The sequence below is a fragment of the Podarcis cretensis genome (genome assembly GCF_951804945.1).
Source record: "Podarcis cretensis genome assembly, chromosome: 4".
Taxonomy (NCBI): Eukaryota; Metazoa; Chordata; class Lepidosauria; order Squamata; family Lacertidae; genus Podarcis; species Podarcis cretensis.
In genome coordinates this window covers 55,770,786-55,792,817 of record NC_137173.1, presented here as the reverse complement: position 1 = coordinate 55,792,817, position 22,032 = coordinate 55,770,786, and the positions used below count along the sequence as shown (strand labels likewise).

Genomic DNA, 22,032 nt, shown 5'->3' with positions numbered 1-22,032 from the left:
ACCCAACCAGTGATACAGGGACCAGTTCAGAGGAGGATTCTTCAAATTCTTGGGTAGTGACCAAGACACCAACAGAGAAGATGTCGGTCAATCCCACCCCAATCCAACTGAAATAACGCATGTGTGAGATGCAGATCTTACAGGCTAAACCAGGCATAGGCAAACTCAGCCCTCCAGATGTCTTGGACTACAACTCCCATCATCGCTAGTGGTCAGGGATGATGGGAGTTGTAGCCCAAAACATCTGGAGGGTCGAGTTTGCCTATGCCTGGACTAAACCCATGGTCCATGAGGGACAAGCCGTACCTTTTGCATGTTCAGCACATATGAGAAGAGATGCATATACATACTTATGTAAACATGCATAGTTCCTCCATGCAAGTGGGATCCCACATAGGTTTTCCTCTCATGTCAAGGAGCACTAAATATGCATGTTCTGGAGGAAGGGAGAGTAAGAAGGGCTTCAGCTGCAGCAGCGGCCTCATCCACAAGGCTTGGATGTTTGCGTAGAGCAGAGGTGCACAACCTGCAGCCCTCCAGATGTTGTTGGACTACACCTCCCATCACCCCTGATCACTGGCTATGCTGGCTGGGGCTGATGGGAGTTGTAGTCCAGAAACATCTGGATGGCCGCAGGTTGTGCACCCCTGGCGTTGAGCTTTATTTCATAGACTTCTAGAGTTGGAAGGGACCATGAGGCCATCTGATCCAACCCCCTGCAATGCAGGAATCTTTTGTCCAATGTGGATCTTGAACCCATCACCCTGAGATTAAGCGTTTCATGCTTTACCGACTGAGCTGAAGAACCTGGGAGACTGAGTTCTTAATGCCTCTCCACTTCAGATGGAGTTGAATGGCATTCTAACGGAATTAAATTTAGGAAACTGATTTAGTTTTAACTAAAAGCTAAAGGACCATTACATGAACTGGACCAAGTACTGAGATAAGTACTCCAGTGGCCCTTCTCCGGGTACCCTGGTGTTATGTACTGAGTTAAATAGGATCCAAAATGCAGCAGTATGATTGGTCCGCAGGAGCCACCCAATCCAGCTCCAGGTGGAAGTGAATCCGCAACCTGATTGGCCTACAGGAAAATCCCGGAATTAGCCAATCACGTGCGGCCCATTGTGTAAATAGTGTATATAAAGCAGATATTTTGGGGAAACTTTCATTCCTCACTACTATGAGCTGAATAAAGAGCATAAAATCCACACTCGACTCCGAGTATATTTCACCTGCCATCTGAGGTAAGGACCAGAGAGAGGACCTCTGTTGCTCTATTAGCTCTGGGCAAAGACTTTTTAAAATTTTCTCAGGACTCATTTTCATTTTTTACAACTTTTGCATTAGTCGGTGCTGGCAACATACATACACACGTGTTTAGAAAGCTGGTTTTGTTCCTTTAAATTTGTCTGCTCTATCTTTTGCATTAGTTGGCTTTTGCATTAGTCGGTGCTGAAAACATACACATGTGTTTAGAAAGATGGTTTTGTTCCTTTATTTAAATTTGTCTGCTCTTTCTTTCATTGCAAGCCACCCTGAGAGTGCTAATTGAATGGAAAAGAGGGTGTTAAAATGTATACATGTACAGTATGTAGTGTATGTATGAGTGAATAGAAGAGTGATCCTCAGATCCACTGGCTCAGAGGTGGGGAACCTCAAGCCTGGGGGCCAAATGCCACTCTCTAAGGCTCTCTGTCTGGCCCCCAGGACACTCCCTAGTCACACATGCTCCCTAAGCCATGCCTCTCACCAATGCATTTCCATGGCTTTCATGAGTGTTTTAGCCTGGCTAGACTATATCCTTGATAGGGATGGGTGAATCTGTCACTTCCAGTTCCTTCCAGTTCCTCATTTCTGCAGTCTTAAGTTCACCTCCCTGCATTTCCACCAATGCACTGTATTATTGCTGTCAGGAAGGGTGTTCTTGAACTATAGCAGTATGAAAAATGTTCAGGATTTCAGTAGGAAGCTACAGACATGCACCAATGGAAATGAAGCTGTATGAGAGCAAAACTTTGAAGGCGTAAACAGTTTTGAAATTAGGATTCCATATAACTGCCCTGATGTCATCACAAACACAAATAGTCACAAATGCACAATAAAAAAAGCATCCAGAGGGGCCTTCAATCAACCCCAAGCCCCCCTCTCAGTCTCTTCAATTTGGGAATTTTACAACTAGTAACCTTAATTTTGTATGTTTCACTGCAGGGCAAATAGCAAGGGAGTGATGTTTTAGATCACGAAAGCATCACAATGAAAGAATTAAATATTGCCAGCACTTCTCCCCAATCTGATCCCTGCCACTACACAGCTAATTACAAAATTATGATCACCACCGCTACCACCATTGAGAGCTACAGCAAACCAAAATCCAAGGGAGACCTGGCCATACATCTCCCACTACTCTACTAAAATGGTCTTGTTTAGTGAGAAATTGTGTCTGATGACAAACAAGGGTTATTTTAGTTGCAAGTGTATGCTTTTATTCACATCTCTCTCTTTTTGCTCTAGTCTTATGGATATTTTTTACATTCCCTGTCTTATGTAAATTGGAATAGGTTTGGAGTTTTTATTTGACTCATTTTATTTTCATTTCTAATAAGCCATTTTCAGAGTGACTATCTGCTATATTTAGAAATTATTTTTAGTAGTAGTAGTAATAGTAGTAGTTGTAGAACTTTTTTTTTTTTAATGCAATTTACTTTACTAACGTATTGGGAGAAATGCATTTTAAAACACAAGACGGTGGGGGAGGGAGGAGAGAAAGGACTTTGGTTGTAAAATGTCAGTTTCTGAAATGTTCCAGTTATGTGCAAACTGCCTGTGTAGCTGCAGTTCACAATTGCCATCTGAACATCTATTTTTCCAAGCATTTAAGAGGAGTGATGTGTACATTTTTCATGTGTAATTAGGCAGTGTAATGTGATCCCTTTCTGCAGTCAAGCTGCCATGTGCTGTAGCCTCACTGAATAGCTTCCAGATTTCAACCCAATCTCTTCTGTCTAGACTCTACGTTGCTGGTTCTCCCCCCACTGCCTGCCCCCTCCCTGCCTTCTAAGCCTAAAACAGGCTCCAATACAAAATGCCAAAACCAGAAGTTTTTTTTGTCCGTCTTTCTCATAAAGATTTGGGACAGATCTCCCAGGCCCAGACAAGGGCTGGATCCCAGACTTCTTAAGACACGTGTCATCTGAAACTGACATTAAAGACTCTGCAAGCTTTTCAGCAGGTCATGCACACACAAACAATGGCTTTAAAAATATGGTTTTCATTAAAAAGTGAGTATTTTTAGAGAGGTGTGGTTCAGTTCAGATGAAAAAGGAGGGGGTATGAACAGAGAGGGAGGGAGAGACTGGGGGAGAGAGAGAGAGAGAGAGAGAGAGAGAGAGAGAGAGAGAGAGACTGAAACATTATTTACACTGCTGTAGAATTTATAAGGCTGCTTTGGGGACTGAAGGAAAATGAAACAATAGATGCTGTCCAAAAGCCAGGTGCATCTCATGCAGAAAGTGTTTATAATCAGGGCAAAGTACAGCTGATTTGAACAAGAAAGAAGTCTCTATGGAAAACCTTCCAACTTTATTATACTTCCAAACGTACACAGTATGTACTTTTAACCGTAAATCTTATCCCTGGGGAGGGAAAAAAGATTTAAAAATGATTTCACAGATCACTGGGGGCAGTTTTTGACACTGCAGCAACAGTTTGCTGCTGACTTACAGGCTTTATTTATTATAGCATATTTTATTCCAGCCGTGTCATTTATTTCCTCTAACGAAGAGATGCATGTATGCTGCATGAGCAAAAGTTTTATTTATTTGAAATTGGATACTCCGCATTGTCGCTTTAGGCTCAAGGTGTCTTGCAAACATTAAAAACTATCAAATACAATGTAACCCAATGAAATTCAGTTATTTCTCAGAACTGTATTTTTTCCCATGTTTATCCCAAAACCTTGTTACAGTTTGAAATGTCGCAACGACCATGCCTCCCAAAGCCACAGTCATATGTTGTTGCTTGTTTGTTTTCATTTTGGAAAACCAAACTGTGTAACCTTCTCTGTTTTCATTTTGCCACTCATGAGCAGGGGTGGGGCACAACTTTTTATTTCCATTCGCTATAATGTTGCAGTGGTCTGCATCCTATATGTTCATTTCAACTGCAAAATTAGTCAGTTTCCAGGCTGTATACCTGGCCATAGTTGTTGCCCTTGGACTGTACATTGCTGAGGTTCGAAACCTTTTGCCATGTTTACTTGGAGGTGAGTCGCACACATACAGGTAGTCTAAATATTGCCTTTACATTAAAGTTCTCAATCACCAACTTCCCACGTGCTCTAGACTACTCACAGCTCTACAGGTGTGGAGGCAAAACGATGGAGCCGTAAGCTGTACAACTCAACTCTCGAATGCTCTCCTTAGGAAAGCTAACCTGGTACCTTTCAGCATCAGCTTAAGTCTTTTCTGTTCTTCCAGGCATTTTAAGACCTGGTTTTAGATCACTGTGGTCCAGTTGGCAGTTTTGATGTATTTGATGGCAGTTTTAGTCTATGCTGTTTTTTGTTTTGTTTTTTACAGTGCTTGCTTTATTGTGCTGGCTATGTGTTGAGTTTCTATGCCCATTGCCTCTTTATGGTGCTTTATTGTGATATGGTTCTATTGTTATGTTCTTCTCTTATGTGTGTGACACCTAGAGAAATTATTTTATGAGACATTTCAAATAAAATAGACAAGCAAATGTATGCTCAGTTCGAATCCCCTCCTCTATCATGACTGGAGGAGTGTGGAGAGGGTTGATGTCTGAGGCTGTCCAGTCCAGTGGTTGCAATGGGTGTGGTTTTAGCCCGGTTCTTTACATATTTTTGAACCAGCAAAGTGGGTGGAACCAGCCCTTGAGGAAGCCTTCCAGTGCAAATTCTAACTCAACCACTCCCCCCGCCAATCACACTCCATCTTTGCCCATTTCACACCTCATGCTAACATTTTATGACCACATAGGTCTATGGTGGCTTAAAGTTACTTCAGCATGACATTGTGCTGTGCCATGATAATGCTCAATTGCATCAAATGATTTTGTTGTGATCCTATTCTGCTTTGCTGACAGGAGTGGAAAGGGTCACACAACTGGTTGCTTTCAGTTCAAACTGGCTTATTCACAGGTATTTACATTTCAGCTGTTGGCGTGTTCTTATTTCTCATGTTAGTCCCTTTCTTCTCTTCACAGCCCTTAAATTCTTTTCTTTGAAATTAAGCGTCTCAGGTATGCAGACATATCCATCTGGTCTGTGTTATTTCTTGCTGTTTTCTACCCAAGCCTTTGGTTTTATCATCATTTATTTCCAGGTTAATTCTTCTGTTCTGGGAGAAATATTGAGAAACTTCCCGTCTTCTGCTTCCAAACAGATTTCCGCCCCTTCCCCTGTGAAATGAAGATTATTCTTCTAATCTGCCGCATTTTCCATCCAAAGCATTCTTCATCTTGAAAGATAGCATGATCCACATTGCCTCTGCTCATATGAGCCTCTTCTCATGCTTCTGAGAGCCTTCTTGCTCTATCTCTGACGAGCAGCTCAGCTAGTGGGAAAGAAAGAACTGGCCTTTCCCATCACGACATCCAGGTTATAGGAATACTCTCCTGAATGGGGTTTGCCTGGGCCCCATTTTTAAAGGAGCATGGAAAACAGCTACAATTCTTCTGATACAGTAACTTTCCACTGCAGGGAGTTTTTCATGGGGGAGGGGAGAGGATTATATGCATCTTTTTTTATCCAAAATGGCATAGCCCCTCTATCTTGCTATGCAATTTATTTGCTTATTAAATATTGCATGTATTCTTATACTGTCATTTTTGCAACAATATTAGGATAGAAATAATTTAATGACCCTTGGTAGAGAAAGTACCTATCATGGGTTAGATCCAGACTAGGCAGACCTATCAAAACCTACTTAAGTTAATCATCTGCTCTCCAGATGTTTTGGACTACAATTTGTATCAGCCCTTGCCAGGATATGGTGTTGATGAGAGTTGTAGTCCAAAATACCTGGACACCAGGTAGCAAAGACTGGCCTAATCAATGACATTCCTGCAATTACTTTAAAAAAAGGTCTTTGTTTTGCTATTACATTGCAGTTAAAGTGAGAGATCAATTGACTTGTACTTGATTTAATTCTGGTACAATCTGAAACTGATGGTTAACTTGCTTTATTTACAGCTGCCTGTCTTATTTGGAGAGTGCCATATTTTTTGTTCTCTGTGCAAGCTGGTCATTGACTGCAACAAAGTATTCATTTGTTAACTAAAAATGTTAATTTGAAAAACAAAGTGTCAGTTCAGTCCTGGGTCCAATGGCTGGATAAAATGTCCTCCTTCTCACACTGCAGTGTGAACACAGTTGGACATCAGTTTATTGAACTTATTTTGGTGGTGGTTTAATTCCTCTGCTCCTCAGAGTTTTTACCAAGCCTGGAGGCTATGGTACCAACATACCATGAAAAGAGTTCTTTTCATGAGATCTGTATCCTTGTTTTGATTACTAAGGAATCTTATGACAATTTAGATAAATCTCAGCCAAACATCAGAATTATCAGGCTGTTCTCTGGATCAAATGTCTCATACTTTTGAGGCTTTTCTACCATAAGTTTGAGACTGATCCAGACTGCTAGTGGATTCAGAAATAATATATCTATTCACACCCACTGAGGTTCTTTCTTACTTGAAAAAAGTCCCACTGAAATCAGTGGGTTTCACTCCCAGATAAGCATGTATTGGATTACAACCTAGCAGCACAATGTTATTCAGGTCTTCTCAGAAACAACTCCCACTGAGTTCACTGGGTCTTACTCCCAGGTAAGTGTGTACAGAAGTGCAGCATAAGAGCTCCTTCCAGAGAGAAAAAAAACATGTTATTCCGTTCCTGTCAAAGCAGCTTGGAGAAACCGCTCAAATGTCCAACTCATGTCAAAAAGATTGTGAGCAGAGAAAGGGATGTGTCAATCTACTCCTCTCTGCTTTGGTTTAAAATGTCATTTTTAAAACTAGGGAATCTTTTTAATGAATGCTATCCAAATGTGTGATAGGTGACATTAGCTGTCAGCTTTTCATACAATTGCTGGATTCTAGTTATTTTCATAGAGGAAATGTTCATTTCTTTGATTTTAATGGTGAAGGCAACTGCTGGAATGATTATCTTAAACGTAGAAAACAGACTCCCCCCTCACTAAAGTATGCTTGTCTTTTCAAATCATGATATGAGAGTTGATGCTTTGTTTTCTTGGTAGTGCAATCTTTACAACTGATAGTTAATGCTTCAGGATTGTATTAAAGAGACAAGGACTTATATTAAAGATAGCTGATACTTTAGGCTTGTATTAAATATTCTCTTACAAAACCATTCTTTTTTCATAACCAGTATACAGATTTGTCTGAATTCTTCCTAAAGCAACAAATATGAGAATGACAAGAGAAACTGGATAGATACGCCTCTGAGTTTGGCAACTTTCTCTTTAGCCTTGAAGAGCCATCTTGCTACATCTTAAGCAAAGAGAGGTAAAGCTGAAAGAGCAGTGAAATTTAGGTGAAGTATTTTCACCTAAAATATCACTGTCCAATGTGGGAGGGGGAAACCCTTCTTTCTTTTATATGGCAAACTTTAAGGATATTAGAAAAATGCTCCCGCGTTTCTCATTAATCTTTCTGCAATGCTAAAACAAGCACCATTATCTAAACTGGCTATTTTTTCCTGGCCTGTGGGCTTTAATAGGTACCCTGAACTCTCCCACCTAGAAGAGTTTCCTTATTCTGCGAATAACGTTGGAAGAACCAAGACAAAGTGTGAAAGAGGCAATAAAAAGAATGGAAGAGTTTGGGAAGGTATCAGGGTTTAAACTCAACAAAAACAAGACGAAAATGCTAGCAAAAAATCTGAAGAAAGAAGAGATGGAAGAATTACAAGTAGACTCAGGAATCGCGATAGCTAAAAAAATAAAATATTTAGGAATTTGGATGACAACAAAAAATATAAACCTGTACAAGGACAACTATGAGGTGGTATGGAAAGAAATTAAGAAAGATATGGACACATGGAGCAGACTAAAATTGTCATTATTAGGAAGAATCTCTGTGATAAAAATGAATATATTACCTAGACTGTTATTTTTATTTCAAGCAATACCAGTGGTAAAAGGGATAAGACAATTTAAGGATTGGCAAAAAAAATTAGCGAAATTTGTCTGGCAGGGGAAAAGGCCAAGGATAAAAATGAAGATACTAGTAGATAAGAAAGAAAGAGGAGGTTTTGATTTACCAGACCTGACTTTATATTATGAAGCTTCGTGCTTGGTATGGTTAAAAGATTGGCTGACTTTAGAAAATACTGACCTATTAGATCTAGAGGGCCACGACAATAGATACAGCTGGCATTCGTACCTATGGTACAACAAAGTAAAGGTACATAAAGGTTTTCTAAACCATGTGATCAGGAATTCTTTATATGAACTATGGGATCAGAATAAAAACCTCCTGGAAAGAAAGACACCGTGGTGGATATCACCAATTGAGGTGCTGACAACAAAAAAGTAAACATGGAAGGGGAAAGAGTAACATATGAGGATATTACTAGGAAAACAGACCAAGGGATAAAGCTCAAACCATATGACCAAATTGAAAAGATGTTAACAGGGTGGCTGCAATACCACCAGATCAGTGACTTATTAAATGAAGATAAAAAGAGAAATGGGTTCGAAGATAAAAAATCAAAATTCCAAATTGAGTTAATAGACTGTAAAGATAAAATTTTATCAAGAATGTATAGTTTATTACAGTACTAGAATGGTATACAAAAGACGAAGAAGTAAAGGAATCAATGATAAAATGGGCAATTGATATTGGGCATTAATATTGAATTGGATGCGTGGAAAAGATTATGGAAGGAAGGTTTGAGATTTACAGGATGTATGGCTTTAAAGGAAAACTTGCTAAAAATGATGTATAGATGGCATTTGACGCCAGTAAAATTGGCTAAAATGTTTAGGAAAAAAGAAAGAAAATGTTGGAAATGTAAAAAGGCAGATGGTGACTATTTCCATATGTGGTGGACCTGCGATAAGGTAAAAAAAATTTGGGAATCAATTTATAATGAACTCAAAAAAATATTTAGATATACTTTCCCCAAAATACCGGAAGCGTGTCTATTAGGCTTAATAGGAACAGAAATTAAAATAGAAGATCAAAATTTGTTCATGTATGCTACAGCTGCCACGAGGACCCTTCTGGCCCAAAGATGGAAAGTACAAGATATACCAACTATTCAGGAGTGGCAGGCGAAGTTGACAGAATATGCAGAACTTGCCAAACTGTCAGGGAGGATCCGGGACCAGGGAGATCAAAGATACCAAAATAATTGGAGTAAATTTATTGAATATTTAAAGAAGAATTGTAAAGAGGTCAAGACACTAGCAGGATTGACATAATACCTCCAATGTATAATAGTACTAATATGAGAAGGATGTGCGTGATGGAAAGAGGATAAATATACCAGTTGTGGGGAGGGAGGGGGGTCGCGACTCGGCAGAGTCAAAGGGAATGTATGGTGCTATTACAATTTGTTGGAAAAGAATATATAAGGAAAACAATAAAAATTCACTTGGAAAAAAAAGAAGAGTTTCCTTATTCTTTCCAATAGCAGCTGGCAGATTTGCACAATTTACTTTGCAGTGTGTTAGCAGATAGGGGTAATTGCACAATATACTGAAATTTCAGCCTGGCCCAAGGAAACAACTATCTTTTTATTTTTTATTTTTATTTTTCATTTTATATTGTATTATTTTTTGAAAACTCTAATAAATATTCTATAAAAAAGGAAACAATTAAACAAATGGTTAATTTGTACTAATCACCTTGATTTATTTATTTTTTTTGTACTGAGAATCTTTCCTGATCAGGACTGGATATAAATGCATAACAACAAACAAACGTGAATCCAGTTAAAACATAATTTCAGCAACAGTTCTTTTAATATGTAAATACGGCATCAGCTGTGGACTTTGGTCTTTCAAATTTCAGCATTGCAATGTGAGAGGCCGAAATTCAGCATCCCTTGACTCTTGCTTTCCATTCTACTCAATTCACTCTTAAGGACCATCTGCTTTCAGAATTCCCTGATAACATCGAGGAACACTGGACCAAACTAAAAACATCCATTATTGCAGCCTGTGAACAAACTATTGGATACCAAACCAAGAAACACCAGGTCTGGTTTGATGAGAATGACAGTGAGATTGAACGCATGATTGACATGAAAAGGAAGGCCTTTCAGATCTAGCAAAGAGATAGAAACCGTGCCACTAAGAAAAAAACCTATGCCAATGCTAAGGCTGAGGTTCAGAGAAGAACCAGAGAACTAAAAAACACCTGGCAGATAAAAAAAACCTTAAGAGATACAGCACTTAGCTGACACTCATGACGCACAGAGTTTCTTTAAAGCCACAAAGACTGTCTATGGACCAATAAATCATGGCATATGCCCCCTACGCTTAGCAGACGGTATCACACTTCTAAAAGATAAAGAAGCTATTGCACTGCTCTGGAAAGAACATTACCAACATCTCCTTAACTGCAACTCCACCATAGCTGCTGAGGTCCTCTCCCAAATTCTGCAAAAACAAGTTAGAGATGAGCTTGCAGTATCTCCAAATCTGGGAGAGTTGTGTACAGCTATTAACCAAATAAAAAACAACAAAGCCAGTGGACCTGATGGGATACCTGCTGAAATCTTCGAAGTGGGTGGAACTGTACTTATACAACAACTTCACAAGCTCATCGAAAAAATCTGGGAAAGAGAAGAGATCCCAGCAGACTTTAGGGATGCCAAAATTATCAATCTCTTTAAAAAAGGTGACAGAACTGATTGTGGAAACTATTGAGGCATCTCTCTATTAGCTGCGGCTGGCAAAATTATTGCAAGGATCTTAGCAAACCATTTCTTAACAATATCCGAGGTGACCCTTCCTGAATCCCAAAATGGTTTTCAGCCTTCTAGGGAGACAGTGGACATGATTTTCACTGCTCGACAGCTTCAAGAAAAATGCAGAGAACAAAACCATCCCCTGTATATGGTGTTTATTGACCTGACTAAGGCTTTCGACACTGTAAATCGTAATGCCCTGTGGACTGTCCTTCTGAAAATTGGCTGCCCAGATAAATTTGTAAACATCATTCGGCTCCTCCATGATAATATGACAGCAACAATCGCAGATAACAATGGCTCTCAAAGTGAACCATTCTCAGTGGGATCAGGTGTTAAACAGGATTGTGTTACTGCCCAACTCTATTCATTATTTTCATTGCCATGATCTTTCCCATGACTTTGTCGAAGTGAAACTCCCCACCAGAGTAGAAATCATATATCGAACAGATGGAAGCTCTTCAATCTGAGCAGGCTGAAAGCAAAGAGTAAGGTTACGTAACTTCCATTATAGAGCTTCAGTATGCTGATAACAATGTAGTGTGTGCACACTCAGAGGATGACCTCCAAACCATCCTAAATAACTTTGCAGAAGCTTACGAAAAGCTTGGCCTATCACTCAACATCCCAAAAACCAAAGTGCTGCACCAACAAGTAAAAAATAACCCCTCTGCAGCGCTACAAATCCAACTCAGTGGTGTAACGTTGGAAAATGTCAATCACTTCTCCTACCTAGGCAGTTATCTTTCCACAAGGGCCAACACTGATGCCAAATCCAGCATCTCCTGAGCTCTGCGAGTGTGGCTTTCTCCCGATAGAAGTGCAGAGTGTTTGAGGACTGGGACATTCGCAGGGAAAACAAAATACTTGTTTACAAAGCTATTGTACTACCAATCTTACTGTATGCCTGTGAAACATGGACCACTTACAAACGCCATCTCCAACTCCTCGAAAGATTCCATCAATGGTGTCTCCGAAAATTTTACACATCACTTGGGAAGACAGGCAAACTAATATCAGTGTGCTGGAAGAAGCAAAGATCACCAGTGTTGAAGCAATGATTCTTCAATATCAGCTTCATTAGACTGGTCATGTTGTGCGGTTGCCTGATCATTGTCTTCCAAAGCAACTACAGTGGTACCTTGGGTTAAGTACTTAATTCGTTCCGGAGGTCCGTTCTTAACCTGAAACTGTTCTTAACCTGAAGCACGACTTTAGCTAATGGGGCCTTCTGCTGCCGCCGTGCCGCCGGAGCACGATTTCTGTTCTTATCCTGAAGCAAAGTTCTTAACATGAAGCACTATTTCTGGGTTAGTGGAGTGTGTAACCTGAAGCATATGTAACCTGAAACGTATGTAACCCAAGGAACAACTGTACTCTATTCCGCACTTAAAAATGGAAAGCATAATGGTGGTGGTCAACAAAAGAGGTTTAAAGACTGTCTCAAGGCAAATCTTTAAAAATGTAGTATAAACACTGGCCTGCGAGTGCTCCAGTTAGAGAACAGCCTTTACCAAAGGTCAAGGGCTTTGAAGACACTTGAAATCAGCATGCAAGGGAGAAATGTGCTAAGAGAAAGGCATGCTTGGCAAATCCACACTGTGATCAATTCCTGCCCAGAAACCAATGTCCCCACTGTGGGAGGACATGTGGATCCAGAATTGGCCTCCATAGTCACTTACAGACGCATTGTTAAAACTGTGTTTATGGAAGACAATCTTAGTTGGCTACGAGTGATCGCCAAAGAAGAAGAAGACTCAATTCACTATGTCAAAATTGTGATGCCCTGCAGTGCCCCCTAGGCTCCACACCCAGTGTGGAGGAACTGGTCATGCTGCCCTAAATCTGCCTTTGATTGCATTATGTCTTACAGGGTGATTATAAATATAAAACAAAAACAAATATGAATCCAACAATATTGACTTCCTAGAAAGTATGCTTACAATTGGAGCTTTAGTGGAAGCACACATAATGGTAAACTGATTCTCTTGGTTAAAATAATAAATATGTTTGTGATTCCCACCCCCCGGCAAAAAAATAAAAATTTGTTTCCTTGATTTATCCTGCGTAAATTTGTCACTAGAGCTCAGTGACAGATGTACAATGTGTTTCATATTGTCTTCTTTTTGCACACCGTGCCAGTTGATTGGGGTTATGCATTATGCAATTTTATGGAACCCTCCTTTGTGGTCGCCATGTGTTACTGGGAACTACTGCGTGTGCAGAAGACTTAAACTGCAGCAGCCATACTTGCTAAATGTCTTAGAGAAAATCATGATCATTTGTACTGCATTTGTCTTTATCAAAATCTGCGCTTCATGCCCTTCAGATGATACTTCTAGACCAAAGTGGAACAATCTGAATGGATAGATCAGACCGACGTAAGAATGACATGTCCTGAAGGGAATTTACTTTTGTGTTTTGGTGTGATGGCCAAAACAACAAATAGAATAAATGATAGTGAACATAAGATGAGTCTGCTGGATCAGGCCAATGGCCCTTCTAGTCCAGCATCCTCTTCTCACAGGCTGGCTGACCACATGCTTGTGGGAAGTTTGCAAGCTGCACATGAGTGCAAGAGCACTCTGCTCAGCTGTGATTCACTGCAACTGGTATTCAGAGGCATATTAGATTACTTTGCATTTTCCACATTCTCCGCCCCCTCCCTGCAACTTCATGGTTTGGCTCACATGCCTGAGTTGCCTGGAGTGATTTGCTCTTCAGGCATATTTATTGTGATACACCTTTTCTTAGCTTCTGGCATGCTGTTGCTTGGATTGCATTGAGTGGATGCAAACTAGGTTAGTTCTTACTGGAGATCAATGCAACCTGCATCATGATGACAAACTTTTACCAGCGATTTAAATGGGAACCAGGTACAATCTCCAGAGCAATCCTACTGAAGAACTAGGGAAGCACAGAGCAGTTGATATTTCACCACATTCAAAATCCCACTTGCTTATGCCAGCCAGCCAGAATGAGGCAGTTTTCTTTCTTATTTTTACAGGGCCATGAGAGGGCATGAGGATTAGACCCCTTGCGGGGTTCATGGAGCTGTGGATCTAGAGAAGCCAATGTCTCCAATCCTCTGCTACCACTGGCAGGGGAACCAGAGGCAATACCTTCTCATCCACCGTGACAAAACTAGAGGCCTCCACCACAGTGGACACTGCTGACCAATGGTAGCAGAGAAGCAATGAATGCACTGTCCTGCACCCTTCCCCCAGCCATCTACACAGGGAGATTAGGATGACACTCTATTTGACCTTGAATCCAATACAGAGAGTCGGTGTCAATTGTGTGACTTGATTTTCTGGTTTTAATTTACACATGATGTCTTCTCCCATTCCAGGTTTGTCAGCACACAGTCCCAAAGTCTCCAGATGTTACCTTCAAACATTATCCAGCTCATTTTGTCATTGTTTTCTCAATATTTTCCATTTAGAATCTGGGATGAAATGTTGCCAACGTCAGCATGTCTCCAGTGGAATGTCCCAAATATATTTTCCAATGGTAAGGATCTCTGATAGAAGGGCTGAGAAAGACTTTGGAGAGCTGTTGCCGGTCAGAGCTGAAAAGGCATGGCTTAAAGAGATCAGGAGTAAGACAGTTCCTACCTTTAGGCTTTCAATCTAATAGACATGGCACATGAGGGAAAATAAATGGGGTGAGGAAAGGATATAAAGTAAGCATAGGTACCAGTTTTAAAATTTAACAATTTTTTTAGCAACCAGCTGGGGTGGAATTGGTTCAGGTAGCCTGATGGAAAAGCTGCCACTAGGGGACAGCTGAAGGAGGATCAAAAGCAAGGAGTCTCTCAAGAGAAGGGCACAAATAGTGCTGCTTTTACTTCATCTGCAGCCTGATCGAATGGCTGCTTTTAGGTAACACTCCACAACTCCCTGATCAGTGAGAATTCCCAATAAAGTGCAAGCAGATTTGGTTTCTTTTGGAAATGTGAACATGGGATTTATGGCATTTCTGAGATATTCTCTTTATTTACAAAGTCAAGTGTAAGCAGAGTCAAACAGCAGGCACTTCTGCAAGGCTCAAGAGTCTTTGCCCCCCATCAGATTCCCAGAAAGAAGGCCTGCACTTTCAACAAAATCGCATACCCCCTCACCCTCACCCTTCCTTCTCCCAAACCTTACATCAGCCCCCTCCTCTTAGCTAGAAGAGAAGCTCATTTCTGAAGACCCTGACAGCTACTGAGATTAATATAAGGAGAGATCCTCTGGTTAGAAGGGAAACTCTTCTAACAATTAGTTCCCATGAAGAAACATTAACTGACCATTCTGAACAATCTGAAACATTAACTGACCATTCTGAACAATCTAGACTAAGGAATCCATGGCCCAGAGTCATCACCTATTTAACAGTGTGCAAAAAATAAGGTGCCATATGGCTTTGTGTTGATTACAGGACTTTAAACCAATGCCTTGCCTTGAATAGATGGTGGATCAGGCAGTTTGACTGGAGGCTAGTAGTATTCAGGACTGGGTCTCATGTACAGCTACCATTAAATTCCTATGGCAGAAGGAGACAGTGTGCAAATTGCTCTCATCTGTTTTCTGGGCATCCATCCAGTTTGAAAGGATGCCTCAAGTAGTAACTGGGGCTCCAGCTACATTTCAAAAACTGATGGAGAAAGTTGTGGGAGCATGAAACTCCTTGAAGTACTTGTGTATCTTGAAGACTCAATAGTATTTGGTAGGACAATAGAAGAACATGAGATCTGTTTGATTAAAGTTCTCAATTGTTTGGGAGCAATGCACCATGCTAGTCTAAATGGCCTTGGTGCAGTATAAAGACTATTTTGAGACCATCCATCCTGCTGCATTCACAAGCAGAAAACTGTCTGGCTCAGAATGAAGCTGTGTCCAGTACATCAACAAGAACTTTTTACATTGAAATGGTCGTTGTTGGATAAGGTTCATGATCCTCTGTATGGGGCCAGATTTACTGTGTGTAAAGATAATAATCTACTTATATGCATTTTACACACGCCAAACGCAGTTCCATGGGACATTGATCCCATGCTGCTTGGTTGACATATGGGTTTAATTTTTAGTATTGTGCTGGCAGGAACAACATAGGTATCTGAAGAAGTGTGCATGCACACAAAAGCTTATACCCAGAACAAACTTAGTTGGTCTCTAAGGTGCTACTGGACATTTTAAAAAAAATTAAATTTATTTTGACTGTGTCAGACCAACACGGCTACCACCTAAACATAGGTGTTGTTACTTTATCTTAAAGGTAAAGGTAAAGGACCCCTGACTGTTAAGTCCAGTCGCGAAAGACTCTGGGTTTGCGGTGCTCATCTCACTTTACTGGCCGAAGGAGCCAACGTTTGTCCACAGACAGTTTTTCCGGGTCATGTGGTCTGCTTTCAAACTGCAAACACTTAATGAAGACATGGTGGTTTCTTGGACTGAAGAAGCCATTGAAGGAATCAAGGTACTCTGTCAATAGATGAGTGTAGCAGGAGTAGTTAATCAGCTGGCACTTCTCCAGGGCAGTTCCTCTTGTACTTCTGCCACAACATTAAAATGAATAATCTACCTAATTTGAAGAAAGAAGATTTGCAGCATGTGCAACCAAAGGACTGTAACCCTGATGATGCTTGGTGAACAAATCAAATCAAAAGTGTATCCCGTGCTATAAAATTTAAGCATCCTCGTGGAGGACTCTTTCTAAGGGAATAGGGTAGGCTAATTTTAAAATATGATTTACATCACCACTAAGGATTTAAATGCCCAGTATCATTATGAAGGCTGTGCATTCCACAGTGGCACTGCTGAGATTTCAGGAACGATACCTTGGCAATATTGTCACTGTGTAATGCAAAGCCTTCATGATGATTCTAGATAGTTAGGTGAGAGCTGAGAGCAGAATGGGGACAAAAGGTGGACAAACTGCTGTTATTTATCTTATCCCCACTTAGGAAGTACACCCACATCATCTCCAAACTCAGATGACTGGCCAAAGCTCTATGCAGAAGGCAGCATTTATTTCATTTCCTGGTTTCGGGACCGAGACGGCTCTGAAGAAGAGAAGAAGAGTTTGGATTTGATATCCCGCCTTTCACTCCCTTTTAAGGAGTCTCAAAGTGGCTAACATTCTCCTTTCCCTTCCTCCCCCACAACAAACACTCTGGGAGGTGAGTGGGGCTGAGAGACTTCAAAGAAGTCTGACTGGCCCAAGGTCACCCAGCAGCTGCATGTGGAGGAGCGGAGACGTGAACCTGGTTCCCCAGATTACGAGACTACCTCTCTTAACCACTACACCACACTGGCTCTCCCTAATAGAGCCTCTGGTCACCCTAATAGATGATCTCCGCAGACAACTGGATCGAGGCGGGTCAGGACTGCTGATTCTCTTAGATTTGTCAGCAGCCTTTGACATGGTCGATCACGATCTTTTGGACCACCACCTTGCTGACGTGGGAATACAGGACATAGCCCGTAAATGGCTGTGCTCTTTTATCTCTGGTCAGGGACAGAGGGTGGCACTAGGGAGGGAGATGTCGTCACGCCACTCCTTGGTGTGTGGAGTGCCACAGGGCGCAATCCTCTCCCCGATGCTTTTTAACATCTTTATGCGCCCCCTTGCCCAGATTGTCCGGAGCTTTGGGCTGGGTTGTCACCAGTATGCTGATGACACTCAGCTATATCTGCTGATGGATTGCCATACCAACTCGATCCCGGACACACTGACCAGATGTTTGGAAGCTGTGGCTGGATGGTTTCGTGGGAGCTGATTGAAACTAAATCCTTTGAAGACAGAGGTCCTCTGGCTGGGTCAGGATGGTATGGGGATGAGGGACCAACTCCCTTCTCTTGCGGGGGCCCAATTAGTGCCATATCCTTCCGTTAAGAGTTTGGGTGTAATCCTTGATGCCATGGAGGTGCAGGTTACAGCAACAGCCGACTCGACATTTTTCCACCTTCGCTGCATCAAGCAGTTGGTCCCTTACCTTTCCTGCCCTGACCTGGCCACAGTGATCCATGTGGCGGTCACCTCCAGGCTTGACTACTGTAATTCACTCTATGCGGGGCTGTCCTTGAAGCTGTCCCAGAAACTCCAGCGGCTGCAGAATGCTGCAGCGAGGCTCCTCACAGGGTCTCTGCCATGGGAGCATATTCATCCAGTGCTTTTCCAGCTGCACTGGCTCCCGGTGGAGTACAGGGTCAGATTTAAGGTGCTGATTTTGACCTTTAAAGCCCTTCACAGCCTAGGACCCTCGTACCTACAAGACCGCCTCTCCTGGTATGCTCCACGGAGGACCTTAAGGTCCATATATAGCAATACCCTAGAGGTCCTGGGCCCTAAGGAAGTTAGATTAGCCTCAACCAGAGCCAGGGCCTTCTCAACAGTGGCTCTGGCCTGGTGGAAAGTTCTGTCTCATGAGACCAGGGCCCTGCAGGATCTGATTTCTTTCCGCAGGGCCTGTAAGACAGAGTTGTTCCACCTGGACTTTGGCTTAGAATCAGTTTGATTCCCTCCCCCTCTTTCTTTTTCCTTTCTCCTCCTGTGAAGAGGCTGCATCCTAATGTTTTAATGTTTTAATGTTGTATTTTAATCTTTTTTAAATTGTATTTTAATCAACTTGTTTTTATTATTGGTTGTTAGCCACCCTGAGCCCGGTCTTGGCTGGGGAGGGTGGGGTATAAATAAAAATTTATTATTATTACATTCCATTTGATCATTTGTTCTCCTCTTCCTCTCCCAATGAAGGAATGATTTTGAGGCAGAAAAGAGATGTTAGCTTATAAGAAAATAGCACAATTTATTCATGCCCTTCATCTCCCTTACTCTCCTGAAGTCACTTTGAATTAGATTTCCTTTTAATAAAGGTCTTTTGATTTTTGTGTGTGTGACTGTGCTTTTCTCATTTGAGGGAACTGCAAAGGGTGAAATTCTGACCCTGCAAGAAGTCAAGGGGATTTTAAAGTAATTGAGTATAGTGCCATGTGTGTGTGCGTGTGCGCGCGCGCGCGCACACACACACACACACACATAAGGATTTCACCTAAAGGGTTATGATCACCCAGCATTTATTTTTAAAAAAGGAAGGAAGGAAGGAAGGAAAAAGGTCTCTCCAGAAGATGTTTTATATTAATTTAAGTATTTGTTACTGGATAATGTCAGGCTCTCTCTCAATGAAATGTCTTGCGTGGGCTGCCACACCTGCTAAATATAACCCCCTCTTTCTTTTGAAATTCTATAAAGAGGCCTTTAAAGGTTTACATCCTCCAATCTGGAGGTTTAATTGCTTCATTTATAGTTTTTTTTAAAAGGCCTTGTAAATTTCAGAATTTTGGATATTTCAAAGATGAAGTGGCTGTTCAATGAGGGCATGAGGACTGAAATTTGAAACAATTCACTGTGTTAAATAGAGCATTGATTCTATTATGAAGAGGGTGGGGGCAGGGTGGGAGCTCCTGTTTCTCATTCTACGAGTTCTTTGGGTGGATATTTTGTGCACTGATTTTATTGCTTACGGGCAAGTTCAATATGAATAAGTAGCATGGGCTCACCATGGTAAGTGCACACTAGGGAGGAAGTGATAGATTCTGTTTTATATAAGGTAGTTGAGAATGATTACATACACTAATATACTTTAATCTACATAAACCATAAATCTAATATAAAGCGGACACCCCAAAAACAATTTTATTAACAGAAAGCAGGGCAAAGCTTGAAAGTATATGATAATTTTCTACTTACCTTGAATCTTTGTCCAGAAAGAATAACCATAGCTGTTGATTAGATTGACATATAGAAAAAAATATATAATATATGACCTTCACAAGCAGTAAGTGTGATCTTTCTCTTTCTAGGGAACAGCTGCCTCTGAGACTGCTTAACTACTCTGCATCAGCATGGTGCCATTTGGAAGTTTAATCTATCGTATGTTGGAGTATGAGATTCATCGATTGCCACCACAACCTTTGGGGGCCTGTGAATGCATTTGCAAACTGGAGAAACTATTGTGGACACCACACACCAGTCTAATTTCACCAGAGGAGGGGACCGTGTGGGCAGCAGGAAAAGCCTCTGGGCACTATGCTGGTGACCCCTGCTCTAAACTTAAGCTGGTGACCCCTGGCCTAAACTTAAGCTGGCAAGACCTCCTACATCAGGACAGTTAAACCCATGGCAGTCAGAGGTGCTATGTCTCCCTTCCCAATACAGGCTCACTGTAACACTGTAACATCCAAGTAGGTCAACCAATGATTCCAGAGAGCAATGAAACCAGAGCATTCAGAAGTCCAAATGGAAAGGCCCACAATTACAGAGGGGCCCCCTAATCTAGAATAGTTACTCACAAGCAACAGCAAGCCACCCAACAAAGACACAAGCACAGGGACCAGATCCTGCAATGAATCCAGGTGCTGACTCTGACCCCACTGAGGTAGCACCAAGTTAGCCATTACATTGAGGGTTCATTCACCTGCTCACCTTCCAACATGATATATACTATCATCTGCCAGCAGTGCCTTTCTGCATTCAACACAGTACAAAGAGGTTAGTTTCTCTCTCTCTCCATGCATGTACACCATGGGTAGGCAAACTAAGGCCCGGGGGCCAGATCCGGCCCAATCGCCTTCTCAATCCAGCCCACGGACGGTCCGAGATTCAGCGTGTTTTTACATGAGTAAAATGTGTCCTTTTATTTACAATGCATCTCTGGGTTATTTGTGGGGCATAGGAATTTGTTCATTCCCCCCCCCTCAAAATATAGTCCAGCCCCCCACAAAGTCTGAGGGACAGTGGACCAGCCCCCTGTTGAAAAAGTTTGCTGACCCCTACACAAACAGACATAAATCTGAAATCAGAAAGGACATTATTCAGAATACCATTTCCACCTCCCAGAACCATATTTTGCTGATGTGACAGTGGCCATTCTCAGCCTACTGCACTAATAAGTCTTCAGTAGACTACCCATTAGAAACATTAGGCACTTTACTTGGCTTAAGGGAAATGGGATTGTTTTACAACATAATCTTATGCTTATTCATCATTGAGCTCAACAGAGCTTATGCCCAAGAAAGATGATCACAGTCATTGTTTGTTTGCATTTTTTAGATGTTGTTATTTTATAATGGAAAGGCAAGACATAAGAGCCAAATAAATGTATTTTTAAAATATGTTGCATTTTCTGGTTTTGGTGGTTGGTTTTCATTGTTTTATGTGGTTGAAGTTGCTTTGTGAGGGCTTGGACCTAACAGGGTGTTATTCTTTTTTTTATAAAAACAAACAAACAAATGAATATATAACACACTGATTATTATGATTGTCAGGACAATCATCTAGCCTATGGCTGCAGTGCAGGCTGATTTCTACAGTGGTACCTCAGGTTAATTCGTTCTGGAGGTCCATTCTTAACCTGAAACTGTTCTTAACCTGAAGCATCACTTTAACTAATGGGGCCTCCTGCTGCCGCCGCGCGGCCGGAGCACGATTTCTGTTCTAATCCTGAAGCAAAGTTCTTAACCTGAAGCACTATTTCTGGGTTAGCGGAGTCTGTAACCTGAAGTGTATGTAACCCGAGGTACCACTGTACTTGGTGCCATTTAGGCTTGCATTGCCTGTAGTGCCTTCATATGTGAGCACCCCAGTGTATTGCTACACCATCCACAAAATATCCACATAGAACCTTCTAGTAGGGCAACTTGATTTGGCTTTAAGGAAAGCTATCTGAGAGGAAGTATTTGAAGGTTGTCATTATGAATGTCAAACACCTGTTCTTTCTATGTCACATATAAACTTGAGCTCATCTAGTGAACTTATCCTATTAGATTGAAAAAAATGTGTGAAAAATTATAAACTCTGCTTTTAGAAATGCTAGTGCATAAAGAAGATAACAAGGGCCAGACAAGCTGTGTACACGGGTGACCTGCTATAATATAATATATACAGGATCCCCACATGCAGCCTTTCATAGTATGGAAAATCAATGTGGAGAAATTTGCTCTTATTCCAATCCTTGCATGTTTCAGCACCGTAGCAGCACTCTAAATTGATCTTCCAGATGTTGCTGGTGCACATTGCACATTACA

The 22,032-nt window shown here is 41.3% G+C and overlaps 1 long non-coding RNA gene across 1 annotated transcript; it reads left to right on the top strand.

Moving 5' to 3' along the window:
* The first annotated feature begins 3,253 nt into the window (after nucleotides 1-3,253).
* LOC307215482 lies at nucleotides 3,254-20,185 on the top strand. The gene is made up of 3 exons (XR_013838524.1): nucleotides 3,254-3,281; nucleotides 14,409-14,476; nucleotides 19,817-20,185. It is a non-coding gene; the product is annotated as an uncharacterized lncRNA (long non-coding RNA).
* Nucleotides 20,186-22,032: the final 1,847 nt, after the last annotated feature.